General features: G+C 36.2%; 1 protein-coding gene across 4 annotated transcripts in view; it reads left to right on the top strand.

The window, feature by feature from the left end:
* The window catches only part of REV3L (REV3 like, DNA directed polymerase zeta catalytic subunit), a 186,681-nt gene that overhangs the window by 3,677 nt on the left and 160,839 nt on the right, over nucleotides 1-22,165 (top strand). The window contains exons 1-2 of one of the 4 annotated variants that reach the window (XM_030929596.1): nucleotides 5,476-5,585; nucleotides 7,699-7,826. The exons of 2 other annotated variants lie outside the window; for them this stretch is intronic. The gene's annotated coding sequence lies outside the window, so the exon portion shown is untranslated. Of the gene's footprint in view, nucleotides 1-5,475; nucleotides 5,586-7,698; nucleotides 7,827-22,165 lie in introns of those variants that run through there. One more of the 4 variants, XM_030929595.1, reaches the window with a different exon arrangement.

Below are 22,165 nucleotides of genomic sequence, written 5' to 3'. Positions count from 1 at the left end.
CCAGCCTGGGCAACAGCCAGACCCTGCCTTTAAAAAAAAAAAAAAAAAAAGTGGGATATTCAGATTTGAATTGTAAATCCTGAGTGATTTAATCCCTTGCCAACTGAGGATATTGATTCCTAAGGGAATCACGTAAAGTTTCTTCATCTGAGTTATGGAATTTTTTAAAAAACAAAAACAAACTTCCTCTCCATTTCTTTAACTAGTTTTTTAAATGTCTTGAGCATTATTTTGACATAATCAAATTGAGCAATATCATTTGTAGAAGAAATTGTTAATTTTTTCTTTTATAACAACATTTTGGTAACGTATTAATGGAGGGAAGAAAGGTTATGAATAAAGTATAGGACAATGTTTTTTCATTTAGATTTGAATATAGGTGTGAACACTCAGAGAATTCACTGCAGATAAAATCATCAGGCTTCATTTGAGAATTTGACTTAGGTAGACTTGGGAAGCTGTCCATTTTCCACATCTCGACTCTTGCTTAGTTGCTTGATGTAACTCACTTCATGCTGAGTTTAGACAGCTCTCACAGTTTCCTCAGCACCAGGTTAAACAGAACTATCCTTTCAAAGAGCTTCCCTGCTGAGATGCAGAGTAGGAGTAAATAGAAGAGTGTGAGATGTTCACAAAGCAAGTAATTAAACAAAGTAGGCCAGACAGACTATAGAGGGAGCTGCTTGTCTTTAAGATTACTCTAAGGAACTCTACCACTTCCTTTAGCTTAGAGAATATTTTGATAGATCTTTCTAGATGCTGCTAGCCATGAAATCAAACTTTTCAACGTAAGAAATGGATAATTCTGAAATGCTATATAAGTTTACATAGATGCTGATTCAAATTATAAATATATTCTCATTGTTTATATTTTATAAAGTTAAATATAAGAAACTACCAGAATAACCTCTTTTTTTTTTTTTTTTTTGGTAAATTGGAGTTACATTTACAATAAGAATAATTTTAAAAACTAGCGTGTATCAACAACTCAGGTTCAAAAATTTCTCTAATAGAATCTGCTTTGTTCATGCTCTGTTTTTTACTAAGTTATTTAAAAATATTTTAAGATTGTATAACACCTATTTGATTACAATTATTGGAGAGATTTTCAGGAACACTATGGAGATTTGATGACTCTTCACAAGCAAATTAGTCACTTTTTTTTAGTGTGTATTTGAAGCCCTGAGTAGCAGGTTATTTTAGCTTTAAGTGCCTTAAGAACAGCTTTACCCTCCAGAAGCTCACAATGTAGTAGAGATGATGGGCATGTAAACTTAAGTCAAATGCAGTGTGACTGGACTATAGAAATGTGTGTAAGACAGAGCAAGGATTCAGTGGGAGACACGTTCTATATCCAGGCAAAAAGGGGAGTCAGGGAAGACTTCGTGAAGGAAATATGGATTAGTCATGTTAAAGGAATTTTTAAGGAACTTAAAATTTCAGATAGAGGAACAGCTACAAGGTAATTGACAGATTAAGAAAACTGCTCTTTGCAGGGCAGTTTGGCAATGTATATTAGAATCCTTGAAATGTTCTTTTTTGACCCAATAATTATAGTTTTAGGGATTTTAATCTATGAACATAAATCTTTTGGCAAATCTCATTGTCTTTTGAATCCATCTGCTGCTTTTCATAATCATCACCACCCTAAACTACTAGCATTTTTGGTCAGGTTTAGTACAGTAGCCTCCTAATCTTGATTTATCCCAATCTACTTTGTCCCCTTCTGATCTGTTTCCTGTGATCAGAAGGATCTTTTAAAAATGCAAACCTGATTGCATCACCCTACTGTTTGATATGCTTCAGTAACTTTCCATTGCATTCAGGATATGGACAAAACTCTGTGTCTTATATGGTGGCATCTACCTGTCTTACAAGGTCTTGCATAGTCTGGCCATTACCTTTCTGTCTAGTCATGATTTGAGCCATGTTCTTGACTTACTCTTTTTGTTCCAGCCATATTGGCCTTATCTCAGTCCCTTGTTCTTGCCATGCTCCTTCCCACAGTGAGGGCTTTGCTTTGTACCTGCCGTTGCCCCTGCCTAGAATGTTTTTACTTGTCTTTCACCTAAACTTCGATTTATCTTTCCTCAGGGAAGCCTTCCCTATCGTAGACTCTCAAAGCACCATGAACTCTTCTCACAGCACTTGCTGTCATTGTAATTTTATGTCTTAGAGAATAACATGTTTTTCCAAATAGATTGTAAGCTCCAGAAATCCTGATAATGTGTTTCTTTTTCCTCACCATTATAGAGTTAATGTTTACTACAGACCTTGAAACTCATTTGTTGCAAGGATTAATAAATAGATGATAATCATCACAGAGAACAACTCTAAAGGTTCAACAGTTGGTAAATGGTTACATAAACTGGGTATATTCATTTGGCAGGATGTGTTTAAGACATGTTTTAGAAGTATGTGTAATAACATGGGAAAGTGCTGTCATTGTATTATGTGAAAAAAATTACAAAATAGTCACTTATTAAAAGTGTGGAAAAAAATACACGAAAGTATAAAAGTTGGTTATCTCTGGAAGGTATGTTTTATATTTTCAGATTTTTCACAGAGAACATGTACTGATTTTATAATTTAAAAAAATCCATGTGCAAAATTAAGGAAAAATTGGTTTTCTAGATAGGGTTCCAGAAATGTACTAAGAGACATGAGATTCGTAATGGTCTCCAAAACATGTGTCAACCAAAATGTATGATTGCATGATGATTATATTGAACTTAATTATATAAATTGCATTTAGGAACTGCAAAATGATTCATATATTAAAGCAAGCCAGTAATTTCTGGTTTTATTATTCTTACTTGTATGTAAAGTACTTTTTAAAATGTTTTGAAAAGTAACATGGTTTTGGCACATGACAGCACTAAAACAGTAAAGACTAGAATTAACTCAAATATATATGAGAACTTAATACAGGTTGAGCATCCCTTATCCAAAACTCTATAATCTGAAATCCTTCAAAATCTGAAATGTTTTGAGCACTAACATGATGCCACAAGTAGAAAATTCCACACCTGACCTTGTTGTGATGGGTCGCAGTCAAAACTTGGTTTCAGGCTGGATATAGTGGCTCATGTCTGTAATCTCAACACTTTGGGAGGCTAAGGTAGGAGGATTGCTTGAGCCCAGGAATTCGAGACCAGCCTGGGCAACATGGAAAGACCCTATCTCTACAAAAAAATACAAAAATTAGCCAGGCAACTTGGTACACGTTTGTGGTTCCAGGAGGCTGAGGCAGGAGGATCGCTTGAGCCCAGGAGGTGAAGTCCGCAGTGAGTCATGATTGTACGACTGCATTCCAGCCTGGGTGACAGAGCAAGTTCCTGTCTCAAGAACAACCAAAACAGCTTTGTTTCATGTGTAACATTATTTAAAATTATATAAAATTACATTCGGCCGGGCGCGGTGGCTCAAGCCTGTAATCCCAGCACTTTGGGAGGCCGAGACGGGCGGATCACGAGGTCAGGAGATCGAGACCATCCTGGCTAACACGGTGAAACCCCGTCTCTACTAAAAATACAAAAACTAGCCAGGCGAGGTGGCGGGCGCCTGTAGTTCCAGCTACTCCGGAGGCTGAGGCAGGAGAATGGCGTAAACCCGGGAGGCGGAGCTTGCAGTGAGCTGAGATCCGGCCACTGCACTCCAGTCCGGGCGACAGAGCGAGACTCCGCCTCAAAAAAAAAAAAAAAAAAAAAAAAAATTACATTCAGGTTTCGTCCCATCCTCAGGATATCTCATGTATGTGCAAATATTCTAAAATCTGAAAAAATCTGAAACACTTCTAGTCCCAAGCATTTCAGATAAGAGATATTCAACTTGTATATGAAAATGGATCCCACCTTCATTTATGAGTAGGGAAAAGAATAATTATTTAATAAACAGTGTTGGGATAGCCAGTTAGTCATCTGGAAAAATAATGTTGGCTTCCAGAGGAGTTAAAGATTTAAATATGAAACAACGAAACAAAAAATGTAGGGTAATTATTTTTTACATAATCCAGGATTCGTGAAGTCCTTTAATAGCATACTAGATTGCTGGATTTTAGGACATAAAAATAAAATTCTGTATAGGGGAAAAAATCAAACAAAGTTAAAGAGAAACAGACTAGTAAAACTTATTTGTATACTTCACAAAGGGCTAAGTTCCTCTTAATACAAAGAACTAGAAAATAATCCAGTAGAAAAATTAGCAAAGAGAATTCATATGAAAAGATGTACAATTTTATTTATAATATAATAAAGATGTAAATTAAAGCTTCAACATACTCTTTGTCACCTATCAAATGAGCAAAGGTTATGTATAGTATAACTTGGGAAGGGTGAGAAGAAGAGAGAAAATGGTCAGCCTCATACATTGCTGGTGGGATTGTAAAGTGTTCATATTCTATAGAAAGCAGTTTGAAAATGATTTCCAAAATTTAAAACACAGATATATTTTGTTCTGGTAATTCCATTATAGGATTTTATTCTCTAGAAGATTTTGCATATATGTCAAATAAATATGTAAGAATATTTGTGGCAGCATTATTTGTTACTGCAAAAGATTGGAAACAAGCTAAACATATATCAGTAGGGAAGTAGTTGGGTGAATTATGGTATTTGTATTCTACAAAATACTAGTCAGCCTTTAAAAGTAGTGAGAGAATATTATGTGTACTGCTGTGGTGCCATGTCTAAGATACGAGGAAAAAAAGCAAGAGGCATGACTGCATGGGCAGTTTGCTGCCATTTGTGTGGTTAAAATATGTATTTTTTGTATACTATATATGCCTATGTGTTAGAATAAAATTCTTTATTATAATAAAATCCATATATATATATATATGTATATATATATATATATGGGCAGATATAGAATGTAATGTGCATGGGAAGATACAGGAGAGTCTGATGACAGTAGTTGCCTCCAGTGTGTAGACGTGGTTGCCTAGAGGACAAAAGTGGACTAACTTTTTAAGTACACGATTTGGTAATTTTTCAGTATTTTAAAATCACGTGCATGTAATACTATTCAAAGTTAATATTTTTAAGTTATGTTTTGCTTACAGGAATTGGTAAGAAATTAAAAATAAAAGACCATTAATAGTTATTACAAACGAATGATTACTGCAATACTGTTTTTAACTTTAGGTATTGTTAGAAATCTTCTTATTCAAAGTTTTCAGTTGCTGTTACATGGCTCACAGAAGGGTAGTCCTAGTGGAATGGGGGCTGAAGGAAGTCATTGGGGTTCCTGTGAACAGATAGCATGGTGAGTGACAACCAGCAGTTACTGCTCCTTTTGATATTTTAAGTGCATTAAATGAGGTGTGCCTTACTACTTGGAATCTACTTCAGCAGCCAGCCACAGTGTACAGCTGCCTCTTGTGGGAAAGGGATCATGGAATTGTTACTGGAGTTTGTATTCACGGTGCCAAAGGAACATGCCACCTACCACAAGGTGCAACCCACTTACAGTGAGAGGAGAAGGAAGCAGGGAGGGTGTCCCTGGTGGCCCAGCTCCAGGCCTCACTATCTGTATTCACCTCTATTGGATGCTGCTCATCATGTGTGTTTGATGTGCTCTGCAAGGTGACTGCCTAATAGTGCATGTATGTTTGTCAGAAATAAAGCATGATTTTAATTTTGAAATATTCTTGATGGGAAAAAGTTTGGTTTTGAAATTCATATTAAAATTTTCAGCATTACATATGTCAAAAAATATCTACCGTAATACTTTAAATTTTATCTTCTGTAATTAGAAAATATGATAATTTTTTTTCACCAGGCACTATGTAGATGCCTCCAGATGCCCTCCTGTTGTCCCAGTGTGCTAAAATTTTTTTTGCTAACAGGTTTTATTTGCAATGTTAAAAGGGATGAGAAACATCATTCTAGTCAAATGTACTCGTTTTACATAAAGAAAACAAATCTACATAGCAGGCTCAGGGATTTGTCCAGTGTCCTAGTGTTGGTTGGTGTGAGGCTGGATTTGAAAATTGGGGATCTTGGATCTTGACTCTTGAGCTCTCATCTCCTCACACTGACCTCCTCTCCCCGCAAAACATGAGGGAATGTTGGAGGAAGGCATTGATGATAATTGAAAGACAAAAATACAGAACCTCAGAGGAATTATTAAAAGAACTGCACATATGTAGTTTAGAAATCTTTGAGACCCTACGGTGTCTAATAGTGCTTAGAATCTTCTTATATAATAATATATAATATATATTATTATATATAATATTAATCTTCTATAATCTAGAATAGATTACAGTAGGATTTGTTTTATGATGATTTGGCTGTATCTTTAAGAAAACAAGATTATAGCAAAAGGAGTTTAGGGCAAACATAAACAAAAATTGATACTAAAATTGTACGTATGCAATTTCCAAAAAAGGAAGGAGGGAATATATGAGACCTTTCAAGTTCCTCTGGTGCTATAATTAAATTTTCTCTCATCTTGCTTTTGATTGGATTAGAATTCACTCAAAGATAATCTAGGGCTGGGCACCTATAATCCCAGCACTTTGGGAGGCAGAGGCAGGAAGATTGCCTGAGCCCAGGAGTTTGAGACCAGTCTGGGCAACATGGCAAGACCCTGTCTCTTTAAGAAAAAAAAAAAAAGAAAAGATAATCTAAGTGAAAAATGATTCAAGTTTAAATAGGTTGGGTTAAAGTAGGTTTTAGAGGATATTGTCATTGGCGCTGGATATTTCAAAGAAATATAACTTACTTATAAAGTGAGAAATGGGCTGTGGTATGGGGTATGTCACTTTGGTATCTGGCTGCCATTTTAACATCATAGTGATAATAAGAGGAAATAATGGGAGTTAAGGAACAGTGAACTTCGGGTGAAATTGTGTTAACTTGTGGTTTCCATGTAAATACAGATACAGCAGGAATGAGTGTCTTAGGCAATTAGAAAGAACTCTGTCTACTGTCCAAACATAAGTATTTTAAGTAAAAGTAAGACCCTCTTAATGACAGCCTATTTAACCTTTTTAGTGTTTTTGTTTGGGGTGTGTGTGTGTTTTCTGTCGTTCCTTCTAAGTTTTCCAGATGATCTTGTGTTTCTTCCAGCTCTCTGTAGGTTTTTAAATATTTCATTTTATAAATGAAAAATACTTTGTTGCTTAATTAGGATTGGTAAACTGGACTGTTTTCTGTAGCAGAAATTGAATACACACCTAGCAAAGTAAATTCTGAGGAAAATGAGTAGTAATTGTCAATGGAAAATTTCGTGGTTTTTTTTTTTTTTTTTTTTTTGGTCAATTCTATTTTCTTTTTAGATGATAGTTCTGGGAAATACTAAGAATTTGAGCTCAATTTACTTTGGGGCAGTTATTTTCTTTGGGTTCAAAGATCATTACTATATAAACAATTCAAATAATAAAAGAAAGTGTGTTACCTCAAAAATGCCTTGTGTAATATGTAACAGTTCACAAGATTTCTATTTTTCTTCCATTTATTACAATTACCAAGGAAGTATAACAAGAATTAAAATAAATAATATTGTTTTGCATATATATTTTTATACTTCAAAGTAATTTATATACTAAATTAGGTTTTATTTGAGATGGTGAAATGAAAGACTTTGTAAATAAGAATACATGTTGATAAATGAAAAATGTACAGTTAAAACATGTTGGCATACTCCTAGTTTCTCAGAACAAGAAAATGACTAATCTAAATTTCATTTCAGAATAAAACCCAAGACAAGCCACATAAAAGCAACCTAAAAATTAAACTGTCATCATATTATTTGTTTTAAAACTATGGAATAATATATCTGAGGAAGATTTCTCTCAAAATTGTTTTTCTCAATTTCAAGTAAGTAATTTATTTTGGTTAATATATTGGGGGTGAGGGGGGTGGGGGTGAGCCTTGGCATTGAAGTTGGTAAATCCTACTCATCCTGAAGTAACAACTTAAATATCAACCTCTAAAGTCTTCTGTGACTCCTTTGCCCATTCCCAAAGATTATCTCCTTGGTTTTCCAAGTCTTCGTCCCCTTCCACATTGCTGTTAAAGGATCTATTACAATGAATATTGTGTTTGTCTCTAATAATAGTCATGTGGCGCTATCTTCATGGGCCCCACCTCATACTTCTCAACCCCACTGCCTTCTGTTGCTGAGAGATCCCGAGCAGGTTATTATACTTATGTTAGCCTTAATTTCCTCCTCTGTAAAGTGAGTTTTAATCATTTCTACAGCACAGTGTTATTATGATTGAGTAAGATAACCAGCAAATGTCTGGCATATATAGTAACATAAATGTTACTTTCTTTACCTGTCTTATCTCCAGAATCTGCTACATTACCTCATATACTGAATGCTCTTTAAAATGTTTGAATGGAAATGAAAGATGGAATTTTTCCTCACGTTGGGAGAAACTAAAACATGCGCACATTGTGGTGTGAGACTTTTTACATTTGGTTAGTGACATATCTACAGGTTAGGTAATTGCCTGTTTAAAAATACTTTTTTAAAATGTGGCTATATTTTATAAGTGGTCCATCAGGGCCTGAAAAGAACCTTATTTTCCAAAGCCATCAGTAATGCCTTAAAAAAAAAAAAAAAAAAAGTGATTGAACATGTTGAAAGTATGTATGCTAGATGTCACATAAAAGTGACATTGTCAATAGGATTTATTGCTCTCTTCTTGTAAATTTGTAACACACACAAAAATGGAAGCCTTTGTATTTTAAACCTACTTAGGATTGTGGAATGTGGACTAAATGATTTATTATTGCCCAGAGCTTCACCTCTCATCATCATATATTTTCTACATACATTCCTAGGTTTTGTTTAATAACATTGTCTTTTAATTTTTTTTTTTTTTTTTTTGAGATGAAGTCTCACTCTGTCACCCACGCTGGAGTGTAGAGGCGCAATCTCAGCTCCATGCAACCTCCACCTCCCAAGTTCAAATGATTCTCCTGCCTCAGCCTCTCAAGTAGCTGGATTTACAGCCACGTGCCACCACATCCAGCTAATTTTTGTATTTTTAGTAGAGGTGGAATTTCACCATGGACCATGTTGGTCAGGCTGGTTTCAAACTCCTGACCTCAGGTGATCTGCCCACCTCGGCCTCCCAAAGTTCTGGGATTACAGGCGTGAGCCATCACCACACCCCGGCATATCTTTTAATTTTTAAATGAAGTCATTAGAAAGGTATCTAGATTAATTATGATGTCTCACACCTTAGTTGATAATGCTTAATGTTTTGAAAATAGAAACCATGTTATTATACTTAAAAGACCTTAATTTTACATTATTTTACTAAAAGAGGTGGTAAACCATTTATTGAGTAAGGACTGTGTGCCCTGTTCTAAGCTATTTAGTCTTCACAACAGTTCTATAAAATAGGACTGTTATCCCCATTTTACAGTTGAGGAAATGAGGCATAGAGAGGTTAATTTGCCTAAAGTGTTGTAGCATAATGTTTACCTCATACCATGTGAGGATTAAATGAGAAAACATGTATTAGGCCATTACCCACTTAAACAGAAGAAAGAGTGAAGCAAAATCTGAGATGAGTGTCTTCTAACACTTCCAGAATTTGATAATAACCATTATTGAGATGTGACAGTGACCATGAATATACTCTTACTCACATTCGTGTGTGTGTGTGTGTGTGTGTGTGTGTGTTATAGTAAACCCTGGTACTCTATTAACCCATTTTTTTTCTGATGCAATATTAATGTCTCCTCTCAAATTCATGCTCCCATTTGGACTGAATTAATATATATGTGTTTACAAGGTGATAGTAGAATTTTAATATCAATCTGATATGCAATTTTTATGAGTTCAGTGTAATTAAATAGTATGTAGATATATTCTTCATTGTGAAATTTAAAAAGCAGAACAGGTTAGGGAAAAATCTTCTTTGACCACCTATTCCCCTCTCTACTTAGATTAGCTTTTGCTGTATGATAACCCTCCCCAAAACATAGTGCTGTGAAACAATAGGCATTTGTTAGCCTGATTCTGGGCTGGGCTCAGTTAAGCGATTCTGCTGCAGCTTATGTCTGGCCTTGCTGATGTGGCCACAGTCAGCTGATGGGTCAGCTGGGAGCTGGTTGGTCTAGGATGGCTATGTCTGGATAATTCATACCGGTTGTTGGCTTGGGTGATGGGGGCCATGTGTCTCCAACAGGCTAGGCATGGCTCTTTCACCTGGAGGCAGTAGTAAGGTTTACAGAAGTAACTAGTGATGGCAAGCCTCATATATTTTCTCTTGTCCATAGGCCAAAGCAGATCAACATGGCCAATTCCACAGTAGGTATGGGAGGGGTTTCCTAATGGAGTGGGGTTAATTAGGGGGCCATTACTGCAACAATCTATTATCCAACTGTTGCTGGCTAACTCATTTTTCGGGAAGCATGTGCCAGCGTGGCATTGCTCCTTTCTTAAAGTAGTGATTATGTAAGCAATTTATTCAGCAGTTCAGATAAATTTAGCTAATTCCTTATTCTTACTCATTTTTATTCCATTTTCATCAACCTTCAGCATTATTCTTAGTTTCATTCAACTCAACAAATATTTATTGAGCACCCATTAAGTGTACAATAAGGTATCAAGAGGTGAGCAGCAGATGGAGCAAGACTACTCTGTTAATCCAAGTTTTTTTTGTTTTGTTTTGTTTTGTTGTTTGAAACGGAGTCTCCCTCTGTTGCCCAGGCTGGAGTACAATAGTGTGATCTTGGCTCACTGCAACCTCCACCTCCCGGGTTCAAGCTGTTCTCCCACCTCAGCCTCCTGAGTGGCTGGGATTACAGGCATGCACCACACCACCCAGCTAATTTTTTGTATTTTTAGTAGAGATGGGGTTTTACCATATTGGCCAGGCTCGTTTGGAACTCCTGACCTCAAATGATTCACCCACCTCAACCTCCCAAAGTGCTGGGATTACAAGCATGAGCCACTACGCCTGACCAGTCATCCAAGTTTTTAAAAGTGGCCTACCTGTCTGCTTCATCATGTGAACAGAATTCTATAAAAGTAGAAAACTATAACAATTTTTTGAGAATGACCAACAGCCCACACCAGGCTAAATGTACCTTACTTGCTACATTTTTAAACATCTTACAAGGATTTCTTCGAATGAGAAAAACTAATACAGAGGTTGTTTTGATCTGTACTCCCACCAGCAATAGGAGACTTTTTCCATATTTTCATCAAGATTATGTTCTCAAATGTTTTGATCATTGCCAATCTAATAGATACGAAATTGATCTCAGTGTAGTTTTAATTTGCATTCCTTTTATTATGAGTGAGATTGAGTGTTTTTTCATATGCTTGAGAGACCCTTACGGTATTTCCTTATCAGCGTACTGTTTATCTTTTACACATTTTCCTGTCGAGACTCTTGGTCTTTTCCTTACTGATTCCAAAGAGCCTTCATATATTAGGAAAGTTCATCTCCATCTGTAAATTGAGTTCCATATGTTTTCCTCAGTTAGTTCTCTGGTTGATAACTTTTTATTTAAGTAGTATCTTTTTTTTCTTTTCATAAATAATCTTTATATCTGAATTAGGCTTTTAAATCACATTTTAATGAAGCTGGGTTTAAGTATTAGGCATGGGAATGGAAGGAAAAGATCCTGACATTATCAGATCTTCTGTAGAGAACTTTATAAAACTCTTGATAGTTAAAATGAAAAACTTCAAAAGGATCCTGTCTTTGATTTATTTTTTTCCTCTTCTAGATTTGGTTTTATTATGACATCAGTCCTTTTGACCAGGCAGTTCAAGCAGTAGGATCATACCCTCTGGAGGGCTGTTTTTAGATGACGAGATTGTATAGGATAGATGGAAAATACTCTGTGTCACTTAGAATAAATTGTTAATAATGTTGCTTTGAGTCTTGTTAATTTCATTTCGTGTGTGTGTGTTTGTATGTGTGATGTGTATAAAACATACATAGATCATGGTAGTGGTTCTAGCAATGCTCTATGCTTACGTACAGTCTTCCCTCGGTATCCATCCCTTAGTATCTGGGGGATTCGTTGCAGGAACCCCTGAGGATACAAAAATCTACAGATGCTCAAATCCCTTATATAAAATGGTGTAGTATTTGCATAAAATAACCTAAGCTTATTCTCCTGTATAGGACTTGAAATTATCACTTACACCTAATACATTGTAAATGCTGTGTAATAATTGTGATACTGTATTGTTTAAGGTAATAATAACGAGGAAAAAATGTTTGTGCGCATTCAGTACAGATGCAACTATTTCCCTGAATATTTTTGATCCTTGGTTGGTTGAATCCACAGATGTGGAACCCACAGATATGGAGGGCCAGCTATATAATTTTCAATCTGTTCAGCCAACCTTGACCTCATCAACCACATGTTAGGATGGCTATATTAGAGTAGCCCTTAGCAGTGGACCACATAGAAGAAAAACACACAGAATGTAGACTTTTTTGAGAATGCAGTAATGCTACCTACTTCCCAAATAATATCCTAGCTTTTTCTGAGATTGTGGGGAGCCAGGAAGAAGGTGGCAGAGACACCTGTGACCTCTTGTGCCACATCTGACATTATGAAGTACTTTGACCTTTTCCCTTGACTTTTGTATAAAAAGATATTAGAACTGTGAGGCTGGACAGTTAATCATGTTTTGAGTAATTTAATACAGTTTTAAACATTTTAAAGTTGTCAAACCCTTTCTTATATAATTTTACCCAGCAGCATCAAAAACAAATAGGAATCCTTAAGTGATTGGTGGAGCATGACAGAAAGCCAGTATTTTTAACCATGCTTTACATAGTTTTTAGTTTTTAAAAGTTATTGAGGTATTCTTTAGTGTCTGCTTTATTATTAACATCTTTATACATGTTTCACTGAAAATTGAAAGGAAGTTTTTCATTTAATACCAAATTATTGACTTACTGTTATTTTCTTGATTAATCCTTTTTAAACAATTTTAACATTTCTTTTTTCTAATTTTATTTTATTTTTTGAGACAGAGTCTCACTGTGTCTCCCAGGCTAGAGTGCTGTGGTGCGATCTCGACTCACTGCAACCTCCATATCCTGGGTTCAGGCAATTCTTGTGCTTCAGCCTCCCAAGTAGCTGGGACTACAGGCATGTGCCACCACACCTGTTTAATTTTTGTATGTTTCATGGAGATGGGGTTTCGCCATGTTGGCCAGGCTGGTCTTGAACGCCTGACCTCAGGTGATCTGCCTGTCTCAGCCCCTCAAAGTGCTGGGCTTAACAGGCATGAGCCACCTCACCTGGCCCAATTTTAACATTTCTGAGGTTGTAATGTATCTCACAGTATGCACATTTAATTTTCCCTCCTGAAAAGCTGATATTAAACTGATAGGACGTTTATAATCAGTGACTTCTTAGAGAAAACATGACATTTTAAAATTATGTGCTTTTTAAAAAAAAAATCTAATCTAATGTGTCATGGCATGGGTTTGCTTCCCAAATAAACATTTGTCCTTCATTTTTGCCTTGCATCTGTAATTGTTTTAAATTTGTATGTTTTGATGTGTTGTTTGGCACATCCAGCTTCATGACTGATAAGTCTTTTATCACAGTGCTTTTCAAATTATTTGTGGTGAAGAATCAGGTTTTTTTTTAACCCCGATACTTCGTTATAATACATTAAAAAGGAATTACTGGAAAATGAAATAAATGAAATGAGAATAACTGACAAAATAGTAATACAACCTCCATTTTAAAAAATTATTTTATTTAACAGGTATAAAATTTCCCTCTCAGACTGCTGTAAGAGTTCTAAATGCTAAGTTTTGAGCTTTGTACTTGTCTTGTTGCATAGCTGTAGCAAACAGCTAGTTCATAGATGGCATTTGAGTAGCACTGTAGAGATCTTTTTAGTAATATAGAGAGACAAATTCATTTCTTCTTAAAATCTTTTTGTGCTGTGTCAAAATTATTATTCCTATTTCCTTTCAGTTTGACTGTTTCTATGATATATGGTATGTTATTTTTCGTCACTATTTTTAATCATTTTATGTCACTTCAGTTTTAAACCCATCTCAAGATGTTTTAAAAGGGAGATTTTAAAGTTTTTTTTGCTTGTTTGTTTGTTTGTTTGTCTTTTGGTTTTGGTTTTTGAGACGGAGTCTTGCTTTGTTGCCTGGGCTGGAGTGCTCTGGGGTGATCTCAGCTTACTGCGACCTCCTTCTCCCTGGTTCAAGCGATTCTCCTGCCTCAGCCTGCCGAGTAACTGGGATTATAGGCACGCACCACCATGCCCAGCTAATTTTGTATTTTTAGAAGAGACGGGGTTTCACCAATTTGGTCTGGCTCGTCTCAAACTCCTCCGCCTCCTGAGTTCAAGCAGTTCTCCTGCCTCAGCCTCCCGAGTAGCTGGGACTACAAGTGCACACTGCCATGCCCCGTTAGTTTTTTGTATTTTAGTAGAGATGAGGTTTCACTGTGTTGCCCAGGCTGGTCTTGAACTCCTGAGCTCAGGCAGTCCGCCTGCCTAGGCCTCCCAAAGTGCTAGGGTTACAGGCGTGAACTACCACGCCTGGCCATGCTTTCCTTTTTGGAAAACATAGGTAACAGAACTCATTTTAAAAAGTGTATGTACCAAAATGTAGTTTTTATTGTTGTTGTTTCTATTCTTTTTTCTTGTCTCTTAGAGTTCCATTTATATCTTAGAATATAAGTCTGTCTTTTTATTTCTTCCTATAGTATGTTATTGAGAATACACAGCATATACTTTCCACATTTCTTCTGTTTTTAAATATAAATTATCACAGATGCTTTTCTTTGGCATTTTTAAGAAGATGTTTTATCTATGCTGCTGAATATTTGTTTAGGTCCCATTCCATAAGTATCTATGAACAAGGGCTATTTTTCCAAGCCTAGAGTTTGCCAGTAGGTAGGGTGTGGCAAGTTCACTTTAATCATATTTATTTTCTGCTTATAAAATGATAGAATTGCCTTCCTTCGCAAAAAGAACTAATGATCGTATACAACCCACTTAGATGAAAACATTCATTTAGTGTACCTCTACTGGATTGAGGTTTAAGGTTTTCTCCGCTTTTCTCATTGCACAGTTCTCTGGTATATGTCAACTAACATATATATGGGTAACCTGAGACAGTGTTTTTTTTTTTGTTTTTTGTTTTTGTTTTAATTTTGTTATTTATTTATTTATTTATTTTACCAGAGCATTGCATGAAAGCCTCCAGGTTGTAAAGGCCCTTAGGACTTTTAGTGATTTAATCAGTGATGAGAGCTAATTCATTTATTTAGATTTTGGATGCTATTGAACATGCCAGGAAGAAGACAGCTATGCTGCGTCAATTATGTTGATATTGGGTGTTTTGTTTTTAGAGTAGACGAACAGAGGTATTAAGTGAGAGAGTATGACCTTAGTAGATGTCTTAGAAAATTTTTAGTAGGGTACTGGTTTCTGTTGCAGCAGACCGTGTCCCCAAGGTAGAGAATAGAGTTATACAGTAAGTCCTCACTTAATGTCTGTGACAGGTTCTTGGAAACTGTGACTTTAAGTGAAATGACATATAATGAAACCACTTTTTTCTCATTGTTATAATAAAATGAAGTTGAACAAAATGTTATTTGAAGATCTACTATAAAGTTTTGCTTAAAGTTTAGGTTTCCAAGAACCTGTCGACAAAGTTAAATAAAGATTTACTGTATGTCTTAAATATTTTAGTGAAAAATTGGGAGAAGGATTATTCTGTATTTCATCAATTCTAAGAAGTATATTTTCCCTCCATTTGTGCATCTAGGTAATTGGGATATGTCTTACAATTACTAGTGCACCATATTTAATAGCACTTTTCTTAGTAGTAGAAAAATTAATGATGTCATAATCACTGGCATCTTGGATTCAGTGAAATATATTAATAGTTGTTTAGCTTAGTGCCATTCTTAAATGAATCTCTTTATTTGTTGTAACATTAACCTTTCTTCTCTTTGGACAGTTTTGGCCTTGGGTTAACTTCCTAGCTTTGTTCACTTGGAAGCTTGTTAAGGTAGAATGTCAGTTATATAACCAAACACCATTGCTTGTGGTAATAATGATTCATGATTACTAAATTGCATACGGACCAGAGGAAGACTGTGAATGAATTGTAAATACTGGTAGCTATACTGTTAACAGCTTTGGACTTCTCTGAGTGTAATAACTCTTGTAACTAAGCAAATCTGTTGCTGAAGCTCAGGAAGCTATGCCTGTGAGACTGGAGATATTGGTTGCTGTTTGGTACCTGTAAGCTAGAGTAGCTACTGCAAGGGTCTTGTGCTGTCATTCTCTTACACTTGATCTGCCACCTGAGAGGGCCAAAGAGGCTAGCCCCTGAACTGCACTGAGCACTCCTGCCTGACATGTTAAGTACAACCAAGCTGTTTGGGTTATGTGAGTCTCGGTGTCTAGTTAGGCCTAACAGGAGGTGTTGTACTTACATTTTGTGGCTTTATTTATTTTGTTTTTAATATTTACTGAGTGAATCTATATTTACTATTTATTCTTCATAAGAATTTTAAATTATAAATATGAGCACATCTCTACTAAGTAATGCCAGATTGTTTTCCAAAGTGATCATACCAACCTATACTCCCACCAGAAGTATATGAGTTTCTGATGTTCCACATCTTCACCAATATTTAGGATTGTCAGACTCAAGTTTTAAATTAGGAATTAATTTAAAACATCTCATTGTGGGTTTGTATATTTTTCATCACTAGTGAGAAATTGAGTTTCTCCATGTTTATAGCCTACTTGTTCTGTAAAATACTGAGAGATGTGTTGAAGTCTCCAACTTAATAGGTTTGTCTATTTCTCTTTCCAGTTCTATCAGTTTTTGCTTCATGTATTTTGAAAGTTTGTTAGATCCATACATATTTAAGATTGGTATGCCTTTCTGGTGGAACAGCCTCTTTATCTCTGGTAATATTCCTTGTTCTGAAATCTTCTTTGCCTTGTATTAATATAACCACTTCAGCTTTCTTTTGATTAGTATTTACATGGTATATCATGTCAAAAACTGAAGTTTGCCATGAATTTCATAGATGCTAGCAATAGACATGAGATTTCCATCTTTCCATTTTATCACTTATTAATAAGTAGCAACTGCAGAGATGGTTGCAGGCCAGATACTGAGAAGTAGGTTCAAAGGCAGCTACCTCAACAGAGACCCATGGAGAATTGTCTCCCAACATATCTTTTTTTGTTTTTGTTTTTGTTTTTTGTTTTATTTTCACTTTCTTTTTTTTTTTAATTAATTAATTAATTAATTTATTTATTTATTTATTTTATTATACTTTAAGTTCTAGGGTACATGTGCATAACGTGCAGGTTTGTTACATATGTATACTTATGCCATATTGGTGTGCTGCACCCATCAACTCGTCAGCACCCATCAATTCATCATTTATATCATGTATAACTCCCCAATGCAATCCCTCCCTCCTCCCCCCTCCCCCCTCCCCATGATAGGCCCCAGTGCGTGATGTTCCCCTTCCCGAGTCCAAGTGATCTCATTGTTCAGTTCCCACCTATGAGTGAGAACATGCGGTGTTTGGTTTTCTGTTCTTGTGATAGTTTGCTAAGAATGATGGTTTCCAGCTGCATCCATGTCCCTACAAAGGACGCAAACTCATCCTTTTTTATGGCTGCATAGTATTCCATGGTGTATATGTGCCACATTTTCTTAATCCAGTCTGTCACAGATGGATATTTGGGTTGATTCCAAGTCTTTGCTATTGTGAATAGTGCTGCAATAAACATACGTGTGCATGTGTCTTTATAGCAGCATGATTTATAATCCTTTGGGTATATACCCAGTAGTGGGATGGCTGGGTCATATGGTACATCTAGTTCTAGATCCTTGAGGAATTGCCATACTGTTTTCCATAATGGTTGAACTAGTTTACAATCCCACCAACAGTGTAAAAGTGTTCCTATTTCTCCACATCCTCTCCAACACCTGTTGTTTCCTGACTTCTTAATGATTGCCATTCTAACTGGTGTGAGATGGTATCTCATTGTGGTTTTGATTTGCATTTCTCTGATGGCGAGTGACGATGAGCATTTTTTCATGTGTCTGTTGGCTGTATGAATATCTTCTTTTGAGAAATGTCTGTTCATATCCTTTCCCCACTTTTTGATGGGGTTGTTTGTTTTTTTCGTGTAAATTTGTTTGAGTTCTTTGTAGATTCTGGATATTAGCCCTTTGTCAGATGAGTAGGTTGCAAAAATTTTCTCCCATTCTGTAGGTTGCCTGTTCACTCTGATGGTAGTTTCTTTTGCTGTGCAAAAGCTCTTTAGTTTAATGAGATCCCATTTGTCAATTTTGGCTTTTGCTGCCGTTGCTTTTGGTGTTTTAGACATGAAGTCCTTGCCCATGCCTATGTCCTGAATGGTACTACCTAGATTTTCTTCTAGGGTTTTTATGGTATTAGGTCTAACATTTAAGTCTCTAATCCATCTTGAATTAATCTTCGTATAAGGGGTAAGGAAAGGATCCAGTTTCAGCTTTCTACTTATGGCTAGCCAATTTTCCCAGCACCATTTATTAAATAGGGAATCCTTTCCCCATTTCTTGTTTCTCTCAGGTTTGTCAAAGATCAGATGGCTGTAGATGTGCGGTATTATTTCTGAGGACTCTGTTCTGTTCCATTGGTCTATATCTCTGTTTTGGTACCAGTACCATGCTGTTTTGGTTACTGTAGCCTTGTAGTATAGTTTGAAGTCAGGTAGCGTGACGCCTCCAGCTTTATCCTTTTGACGTAGGATTGTCTTGGCAATGCGGGCTCTTTTTTGGTTCCATATGAACTTTAAAGCAGTTTTTTCCAATTCTGTGAAGAAACTCATTGGTAGCTTGATGGGGATGGCATTGAATCTATAAATAACCTTGGGGAGTATGGCCATTTTCACGATATTGATTCTTCCTATCCATGAGCATGATATGTTCTTCCATTTGTTTGTGTCCTCTTTTATTTCACTGAGCAGTGGTTTGTAGTTCTCCTCGAAGAGGTCCTTTACATCCCTTGTAAGTTGGATTCCTAGGTATTTTATTCTCTTTGAAGCAATTGTGAATGGAAGTTCATTCCTGATTTGGCTCTCTGCTTGTCTGTTACTGGTGTATAAGAATGCTTGTGATTTTTGCACATTAATTTTGTATCCTGAGACTTTGCTGAAGTTGCTTATCAGCTTAAGGAGATTTTGGGCTGAGACAATGGGGTTTTCTAAATATACAATCATGTCATCTGCAAACAGGGACAATTTGACTTCTTCTTTTCCCAACTGGATACCCTTGATTTCTTTCTCTTGCCTGATTGCCCTAGCCAGAACTTCCAACAGTATGTTGAATAGGAGTGGTGAGAGAGGGCATCCCTGTCTTGTGCCAGTTTTCAAAGGGAATTTTTCCAGTTTTTGCCCATTCAGTATGATATTAGCTGTGGGTTTGTCATAAATAGCTCTTATTATTTTGAGATACGTTCCATCAATACCGAATTTATTGAGCGTTTTTAGCATGAAGGGCTGTTGAATTTTGTCAAAAGCCTTTTCTGCATCTATTGAGACAATCATGTGGTTCTTGTCTTTGGTTCTGTTTATATGCTGGATTACGTTTATTGATTTGCGAATGTTGAACCAGCCTTGCATCCCAGGGATGAAGCCCACTTGATCATGGTGGATAAGCTTTTTGATGTGCTACTGAATCCGGTTTGCCAGTATTTTATTGAGAATTTTTGCATCAATGTTCATCAGGGATATTGGTCTAAAATTCTCTTTTTTTGTTGTGTCTCTGCCAGGCTTTGGTATCAGGATGATGTTGGCCTCATAAAATGAGTTAGGGAGGATTCCCTCTTTTTCTATTGATTGGAATAGTTTCAGAAGGAATGGTACCAGCTCCTCCTTGTACCTCTGGTAGAATTCAGCTGTGAATCCATCTGGTCCTGGACTTTTTTTGGTGGGTAGGCTATTAATTGTTGCCTCAATTTCAGAGCCTGCTATTGGTCTATTCAGGGATTCAACTTCTTCCTGGTTTAGCCTTGGGAGAGTGTAAGTGTCCAGGAAATTATCCATTTCTTCTAGATTTTCTAGTTGATTTGCATAGAGGCGTTTATAGTATTCTCTGATGGTAGTTTGTATTTCTGTGGGGTCAGTGGTGATATCCCCTTTATCATTTTTTATTGCATCTATTTGATTCCTCTCTCTTTTCTTTTTTATTAGCCTTGCTAGCGGTCTGTCAATTTTGTTGATCTTTTCAAAAAACCAACTCCTGGATTCATTGATTTTTTGGAGGGTTTTTTGTGTCTCTATCTCCTTCAGTTCGGCTCTGATCTTAGTTATTTCTTGCCTTCTGCTAGCTTTTGAATGTGTTTGCTCTTGCCTCTCTAGTTCTTTTAATTGTGATGTTAGAGTGTCAATTTTAGATCTTTCCTGCTTTCTCTTGTGGGCATTTAGTGCTATAAATTTCCCTCTACACACTGCTTTAAATGTGTCCCAGAGATTCTGGTATGTTGTATCTTTGTTCTCATTGGTTTCAAAGAACATCTTTATTTCCGCTTTCATTTCGTTATGTACCCAGTAGTCATTCAGGAGCAGGTTGTTCAGTTTCCATGTAGTTGAGCGGTTTTGATTGAGTTTCTTAGTCCTGAGTTCTAGTTTGATTGCACTGTGGTCTGAGAGACAGTTTGTTATAATTTCTGTTCTTTTACATTTGCTGAGGAGTGCTTTACTTCCAATTATGTGGTCAATTTTGGAATAAGTGCAATGTGGTGCTGAGAAGAATGTATATTCTGTTGAGTTGGGGTGGAGAGTTCTATAGATGTCTATTAGGTCCGCTTGGTGCAGAGATGAGTTCAATTCCTGGATATCCTTGTTAACTTTCTGTCTCGTTGATCTGTCTAATGTTGACAGCGGAGTGTTGAAGTCTCCCATTATTATTGTATGGGAGTCTAAGTCTCTTTGTAAGTCTCTAAGGACTTGCTTTATGAATCTGGGTGCTCCTGTATTGGGTGCATATATATTTAGGAGAGTTAGCTCTTCCTGTTGAATTGATCCCTTTACCATTATGTAATGGCCTTCTTTGTCTCTTTTGATCTTTGATGGTTTAAAGTCTGTTTTATCAGAGACAAGGATTGCAACCCCTGCTTTTTTTTGTTCTCCATTTGCTTGGTAGATCTTCCTCCATCCCTTTATTTTGAGCCTATGTATGTCTCTGCATGTGAGATGGGTCTCCTGAATACAGCAGACTGATGGGTTTTGACTCTTTATCCAGTTTGACAGTCTGTGTCTTTTAATTGGAGCATTTAGTCCATTAACATTTAAGGTTAATATTGTTATGTGTGAACTTGATCCTGCCATTATGATATTAACTGGTTATTTTGCTCATTAGTTGATGCAGTTTCTTCCTAGCCTCGATGGTCTTTACATTTTGGCATGTTTTTGCGATGGCTGGTACCGGTTGTTCCTTTCCATGTTTAGGGCTTCCTTCAGGGTCTCTTGTAAGGCAGGCCTGGTGGTGACAAAATCTCTAAGCATTTGCTTATCTGTAAAGGATTTTATTTCTCCTTCACTTATGAAACTTAGTTTGGCTGGATATGAAATTCTGGGTTTAAAATTCTTTTCTTTAAGAACGTTGAATATTGGCCCCCACTCTCTTCTGGCTTGTCCTTTTCTCCACAGCCCCACTGAGATCTGTTATTTATTGACTTTTTAACAAAAGCTATCCTGACTGGTATGAGATGGTATTTCAATTGTGGTTTTGATTTGCATTTCTCTGATGATTAGTGATGGGCATTTTTTCAATATGTTTTTTGGCCACTTGTATGTCTTCTTTGGAAAGTGTCTGTTCGTGTTCTTTGCTTACGTTTTAATGGGGTTATTTGTTTTTTACTTGTTAAGTTCCTTATAAATTCTGGATATTAGGCCTTTATCAGATACATAGTTTATGAATTTTTTTCTCCCATTCTGTAGATTATCTGTTTACTCTGTTAATAGTTTCTCTTGCTGTATGGAAGCTGTTAGGTCCTACTTCTCAGTTTTTGGTTTTGTCGCAATTGTTTTTGAGGACTTAGCCATAAATTCTTGGACAGGGCTGATGTCGAGAAAAGTATTTCCTGGGTTTTCTTCTAGGATTTTTGTAGTTTTAGGTCTTACAGTTACATCTTTAATGCATCTTCAGTTAATTTTT

This window comes from Rhinopithecus roxellana, chromosome 4 (assembly GCF_007565055.1).
Source record: "Rhinopithecus roxellana isolate Shanxi Qingling chromosome 4, ASM756505v1, whole genome shotgun sequence".
Classification (NCBI taxonomy): domain Eukaryota; kingdom Metazoa; phylum Chordata; class Mammalia; order Primates; family Cercopithecidae; genus Rhinopithecus; species Rhinopithecus roxellana.
This window is presented reverse-complemented; position numbering and strand designations above follow the sequence as displayed.